Consider the following 6,453-nt stretch of genomic DNA (forward strand, 5'->3'; position numbering starts at 1 on the left):
CCAGAACTGGACACAGCACTCAAGGTGTGGCCTCACCAGTGCTGAGTACAGGGGAACAATGATCTCTCTGCTTCTGCTGGCCACACTATTCCTGACACAGGCCAGGGGCCATTGGCCTTTCTTGGCCACCAGGGCACACTGCTGGCTCATGTTCAGTCGGCTGTACCAGTACCCCCAGGTCCCTTTCTGCCTGGGCAATGTCCTACCACACCATCCCCAGCCTGTAACATTGCAGGGGTTTATTGTGGCCAAAATGCAGGACCCAGCACTGGACTTATTAAACCTCATCTTACTGGACTCTGCCCATCCATCCAACCATTCCAGGTCTCTCTGCAGAGCTGTCCTCCCTTCCAACACATTGACACACACTCCCAGTTTAGTGGGTCTTGCAAATTTACTAATGAAAGACTCAATACCCTCATCCATGTTATCAATAAAAATATTGAACAGGACTGGCCCCAGCACAGATCCTCGAGGGACACCACTGGTGACTGATCCCCAGTTGAATGCAGCACCATTCACCAGTACTCTCTGGGCCTGGTCTCCAGCCAGCTCTTAACCCAGCACAGAGTGCTCAGTGTCTCCCCTAGGGTAGAAAGTTTCAAAATGGATGATGCAACACTGTGAGTCATGGAACATTTTGGGATATTTTATTTCAATGAACATTGAGAACTCTATTATTTCATGGTCACTGTACCCCAGACAGCCTCAGACCCATCTTCACCCAGCCATTCTCTGTGAAGAGCAGGTCTAGCAGAGCCCCATCCCTGGTAGGCTCGCTCACCAGCTGTGAGAAGTAGTTCTCCACCATACATTCCAAGACAGCCTATTCTCTGCCATGTTGAATTCCCAGCATGTATCTGGCTGGTTAGTCTGATGCCTTTAACAGTCCTGAAATCACAAGCCAAACAAGATTAAAAGATAAACACTGTTACTGTTTATTGAAGGTTCTTCAGGTGCACTTACAGTGAAATTCACAGCAGAATGTATGCTGAAGAAGTACTTGATATAGGGCTCAGATACTTCTATAAGTTTAGAAAATTAGCATAATTGACAAGAATCCCCAATTAGAAGTACAGTTAATGGTGTAATTTTCCTCTTGGTTGGCCCCCTACTGGAGCTTCCCCCCTTTATTCCATCCTCAGATATTTTAAGCCTACATACATAGCTTCAATGAAGAAGCAATATTAGACTAGTACTTCAGAAATGTGTATGTCTAGAATGTGTATATTCTAGACAATAGACGATACACTTCTTCCTGGTCAAGCTTATAATGTTAACGGGGGCCATGGCTGGAGACAAATAACACAGTCCTCTGTGATCCATGCGGCAAAAGTGTTTTTATTGTTCTGAATCCTTCTTAAATAGAGGGATTCGATTTCTCAGGTATCTCGGTTTGAAAGACAAGTGTCTGCTAGCAAAAGCAGGGTCCTCCCTTGAAATGGAGATAGTAAACCCCCTCCTCTGAATAGTATAATTTTGAAATTAAGAGGGTCCGAGCAAAGACATGGGGATAGAATTAACAGTTCTTTACTAGTATGTGTAACAAGGCAAACAAAACAACAACTATAGAATTAACAACAAACAGAGCAGTAACACTTCTCTCAGCTGCGGGTACTTTTCCCTTTGGTTGCAGTTCCCGTCACAGCCGGCAGGGAGCGCTGCTGGCTCCGGTGGACAGGGCAGGTTGCGATGATTCCTCCGCAGCTGCAGGGGTCGCTGTGGTGCAGGCTCGAGGAGCGCACAGTAATGACAGCTGTGTCCCAGACAGGAAGGGATGGAGGAGAGAGACTTTGCTTCATCAACACTGGGGCAGTGTCTGGCCCAGTGCTCCAGCAGGCACCAGCAAGCTGGAATGGCGGGGCATCCTAGCAGGGCAGGGGTGTGGGGTTCAACAGCAGGAGAAGAAAGCAGCTCGGCTGGGCTTATGGTGGTGGTAGCAGCGGTCCCTCCTCCTCAGAAGCTAAGAGCGAGCTAGAGAGAGCATATGTCCCCTCACTCCCTTTTACCTCTTTCTAAACTCATGGTGTCTCTCCCTCCAAGAGAAATTCCCAAAAATCAGAAGGGTTCACCCTGCCCTATCTCAAGTACAGTAATTTCAAGACTGTAAGGCGCACCCTTTTGACTAAAATTTTCCCCCAAATCCTGAAGTGCGCCTTATAGACCGGTGCCGCCTTATATACTGTACAAAGTTGCGAAACTTGCCAACCCGGAAGTGTGAACCTGTCCTAGTCTAGGGCAAATTTAGGGAAAACCTCTGGGAGGAGCCCCCAGAAAAAACAAACCCCCCAAGACTTCTCCCCCACCACAGGTTCAGGAAGAATTTTCTCAGAGGAAAAGTGGAAAAAAACCTGTTTATTAATCAAACCAAACACTCCCCAACACAAGAGAAGAAAATGAGCAACCTCGGATGACAAAAAAACTCTATCACCGGTGTGAAGGGTGACAAGTTCAGAAAATCTCTCCTGTGGGTAGTGTCAGTCTCTGGCGACTGAGAGTGACTGCTGCAGATCTCAAATTGCAGGGTCCGGTGTTCCTCGGTGTTCCAGGTCCGGTCCAAACAGGTTCAGAAGGTATACAGAAAGGAAAGGGGAAAAAACCAAAAAACAGTCCAGGGAAAGAGATTGGACTGCCTAACTAATAAGCAAAAGTAAAACTAAAGCTAGCAAGTGAAGCAAAACTAAGCCAAAGCAAAGCGAGCGTGAGCAAAGCCAGCTAGCAGCCCGAGCCAGCCTGAGCCAGCAGAGCTAGCCTTCCCAAGCACAGACATGGGGGAGGGGAGCCAACTGATAAGTAGACAAAACAAACTTTTGCTTAAACAGAACCACGATTGGGGATACAAGCAACCATAATGTCACCCCAGGACATTCCACCACTTATCTCCATATCGTGAGTACACTCCTAAACACCATGTAAAAACTTCATAAATAAATACTTCCATCTCACTTGCTCAAACCTTCGACACTTACACATTTCCTTCTATCTCACTTGATCAGACCTTCGACACTTACACATTTCCTTCTGTCTCATGCCTGTGTGATCTAATTTACAGACAATGGTAGTAACATTCGACAAACAATCATATTTGTCTCACCCCACAATCAGATCTCCCTGAGGTACACACCATGTTGTTCCATCTCTCTGCATTACCCACCATGTACAACCTGGTCCTTGAGCAAAGACAATCCCACGAATGTGTTGTCTGTTCTCGAGGCAGAATTAATCCAGACTGTCTTCCCTAACAAACCTCTGACATGTGCCACTGGGACTTTATCTCCATCTATTATATTAGGGGACTCAGACTGGGCAGGACCTGCTCGGTTGGTGGAGCTCGGGTGTTAACTAACCAGGTGGCCTTTGCTAAATGCTGCTCCCAGTTTTTGAAAGATCCCCCACCCAATGCTTTCAAGGTGGTTTTTAACAATCAGTTGTACCTCTGCACTTTACCTGCAGCTGGTGCATGGTAGGGGATTGTGGTACACCCACCTCAATGCCATGTTCCCTAGCCCAGGTGTTGATAAGACTGTTCTTGAAATGAGTCCCGTTGTCTGACTCAATCCTCTCAGGGGTACCATGCCTCCAAAGGACCTGTTTCTCAAGGCCCAGGATGGTGTTACAGGCTGTAGCATGAGACACAGGGTAGGTTTCTAACCATCTGGTGGTGGCTTCCACCATGGTCAGTACGTGGCGCTTGCCTTGGTGGGTTTGAGATACAGATCTCCTTCTCTGTTGGAGTGCAGTTGGCTTTGGACCCTCCGTAACTTTGGCTCTAGAATCCCAGTGGTCGGCCTCGAGTCTCCCCAGGCACCTTCTGCCAAAGGCTCCAGGACAAGCCCTCATTCCTGGTGCAGAATAAAGCACATCTTCACCTCTGGTCCTGTCCTGACTGGACCAAGGGTTACTGCATGGGCGATCTACTGCTTGATCTGGGCGAAGGCTTGCTGCTGCTCAGCACCCCAGTTTCTCTTGCGGGTGACTAGATAGAGAGTGCTCACAATCTGACTGTACTTGGGAATGTGCATTGTCCAAAAGCCTATGGCGCCTAGGAAAGCTTGTGTTTCCTTCTTGCTGGTTTGTGGAGACATTGCAGTGATCTTATTGATGACCTCAGTGGGGCTCTGGCGCCGTCCATCTTGCCACTTTACTCCCGGGAACTGGATCTCTCGGGCAGGTCCTTTGACTTTGCTCTTTTTAATGGCAAAACTGGCTCTCAGCAGAATCTGTATGATCTTCTCTCCTTTCTCAAATACCTCCACTGCCATGTTCCCCCACACAATGATGTCATCGATGTATTGCAGGTGTTCTGGAGCCTCACTCTTTTCCAGTGCAGCCTGGATCAATCCATGGTAGATAGTGGGGCTGTGTTTCCGCCCCTCGGGCAGACGATTCCAGGTGTACTGCACGCCCCTCCAGGTGAAAGCAAACTGAGGCCTGCACTCTGCTGCTAGAGGAATGGAGAAAAATGCGTTGGCAATGTCAATGGTGGCATACCACCTTGCTACCTTGGACTCCAGCTCGTACTGGAGCTCCAGCATGTCCAGCACGGCAGCGCTCAGAGGTGGAGTCACTTCGTTCAACGCACGATAGTCCACAGTCAATCTCCATTCTCCATCAGACTTGCGCACGGGCCAGATGGGGCTGTTGAAGGGTGAATGGGTTTTGCTGACCACCCCTTGGCTCTCCAGCTCACGGAAAATCTTGTGGATAGGGATCACTGAAACAGCACCCTAGCCTCGCCCTGTTCCCCAAATATCCTGCCCGAGCTGGCCTGGGGTGCTGTATCATGTAGAACAGATGAGATATCAAGGCTCTTAATCCCAGGGATGATTATTCTGTTTTATTCTTAGGCTTCCATGTGGGCAGAGCAGGAGAGAAGGAGGATAAAGAGGAAGTCCCAAGGAGGGTTCAGGTTTTTAAGGGTCTGGGAAGGGGAGGGGTCAGTCTTGGCTTCTTGCCAATCCCATCGCAGGGGTCAGTCCATGGTCTTGTAGGGGTTACAGGGTTAAAGGGACATACCATTCTTAAAGCAGTAGGGTATGGGTTACAACAGATCACGGCATCTCCATTTGTCTGGTACTGCCAGCAGTGCACTGTTGAGGTGGCAATCGGCATTTTTTGCTCTTCCACCTTCAGGAGTCCCACTGCAGATGGGTTTTCTGACAGTGCAGGCAAGGTGTTCAACTGCTTAATGCCCTCTACCGCTACAGCAGCTATTCCAAAAGCCCACCTGAATACCTTTGGGTCTTTGTAATAGCCACTCCTGAGAAAGTCTATGCCTAGAATGGGCGGTGCCTCTGGGCCAGTCACAACCGGATGTTTCTATCACTCCTTCCCAGTCAGGCTCTCCCTAGCTGGAGGAAGTTGGGTTCTAACTTTGAGGCCTGTGACTAGCACTGGTGCTGCACTGATCTTTCTCATCTCCTCCCTCATCCCTCTCATCTCATCATTAAACTCTTCTTTGAGTTCCTTAACCACGGCAGAGACACGAGCCTGCATTGGGCCATTGATCATGCTATCAAAATTTCTGAACTCGTTATCAACAGAACTCACCATCTCTCAGTTGTTATCAGCATTAATTGTTGAAATAAAGGTGATATGTTGAGATGGCCCTAGGTTTGCCAGATTCCACAGCATGTGCCCTGTGCACCTGACCTTGTCAGGGTCATGATCATGCTGTGTGCCCCTCTGTAAGTGTACCTCCAATACTGCCACTTCTCTCAGCTGTTGGATCCCTTCCTCAAGGGTCTTCCAGTGCATTCTATGGTGGTGCTCCTGCATTCTCTCTCTGTGGACAACTCTCTCTCTTACACTCATTAAAAGCTGCTCTGAGAGGGAAAGGGGGCCTCGCTTCCTTACGAATACCTGATCCACACATGAGTCCTGGGTCAGAGGTCCCAAATTCCTTGCCTCAGTACCATCCTGTGGGGTTATAAACCTCTGGTGCTTTCGATGCACCCTTCGTGCCAGGTTATCTCCAAATGATTAAAGCAGCTAATAGTTGCTAAAAAGGTTATTTATTGTAAAAGTGCACAGTCTTCAAAGGCACAGTTGTAGACATTAAAGCCCATGCTAAATTTTAGCATAAAGTCCCGAATAAAAGCAGGAGCTGTTCCTGGGGGTCCCAGAGAGGCCTGGTGATACTGCTGGAGCTCCTATCTTCTCGGGTCTTGAAGACACTGGCAGGCAAAGCAAAGCAAAACAGAAAGCAATGGCAAAGCAATGGCAAAAAGCACTAACTCTCCCTAAAACATAATCTTATATAGGATTTTTCCAACAAACTAACACGTAAATTCTGACCACTTCTTAATCTATTAGAATCCTAATTTCTTAACATGTTAGGATACGTATAAACTACGTATATGATCTATCTTGTTCCATCTGAAAAATGTAAGCAATATTCTCACCAGAGTTCTATTTGTCTAAGTGCTGTCTCAAACTGAGCTTCTGGAGCCT

Source organism: Catharus ustulatus, chromosome 2 (genome assembly GCF_009819885.2).
Source record: "Catharus ustulatus isolate bCatUst1 chromosome 2, bCatUst1.pri.v2, whole genome shotgun sequence".
Taxonomy (NCBI): Eukaryota; Metazoa; Chordata; class Aves; order Passeriformes; family Turdidae; genus Catharus; species Catharus ustulatus.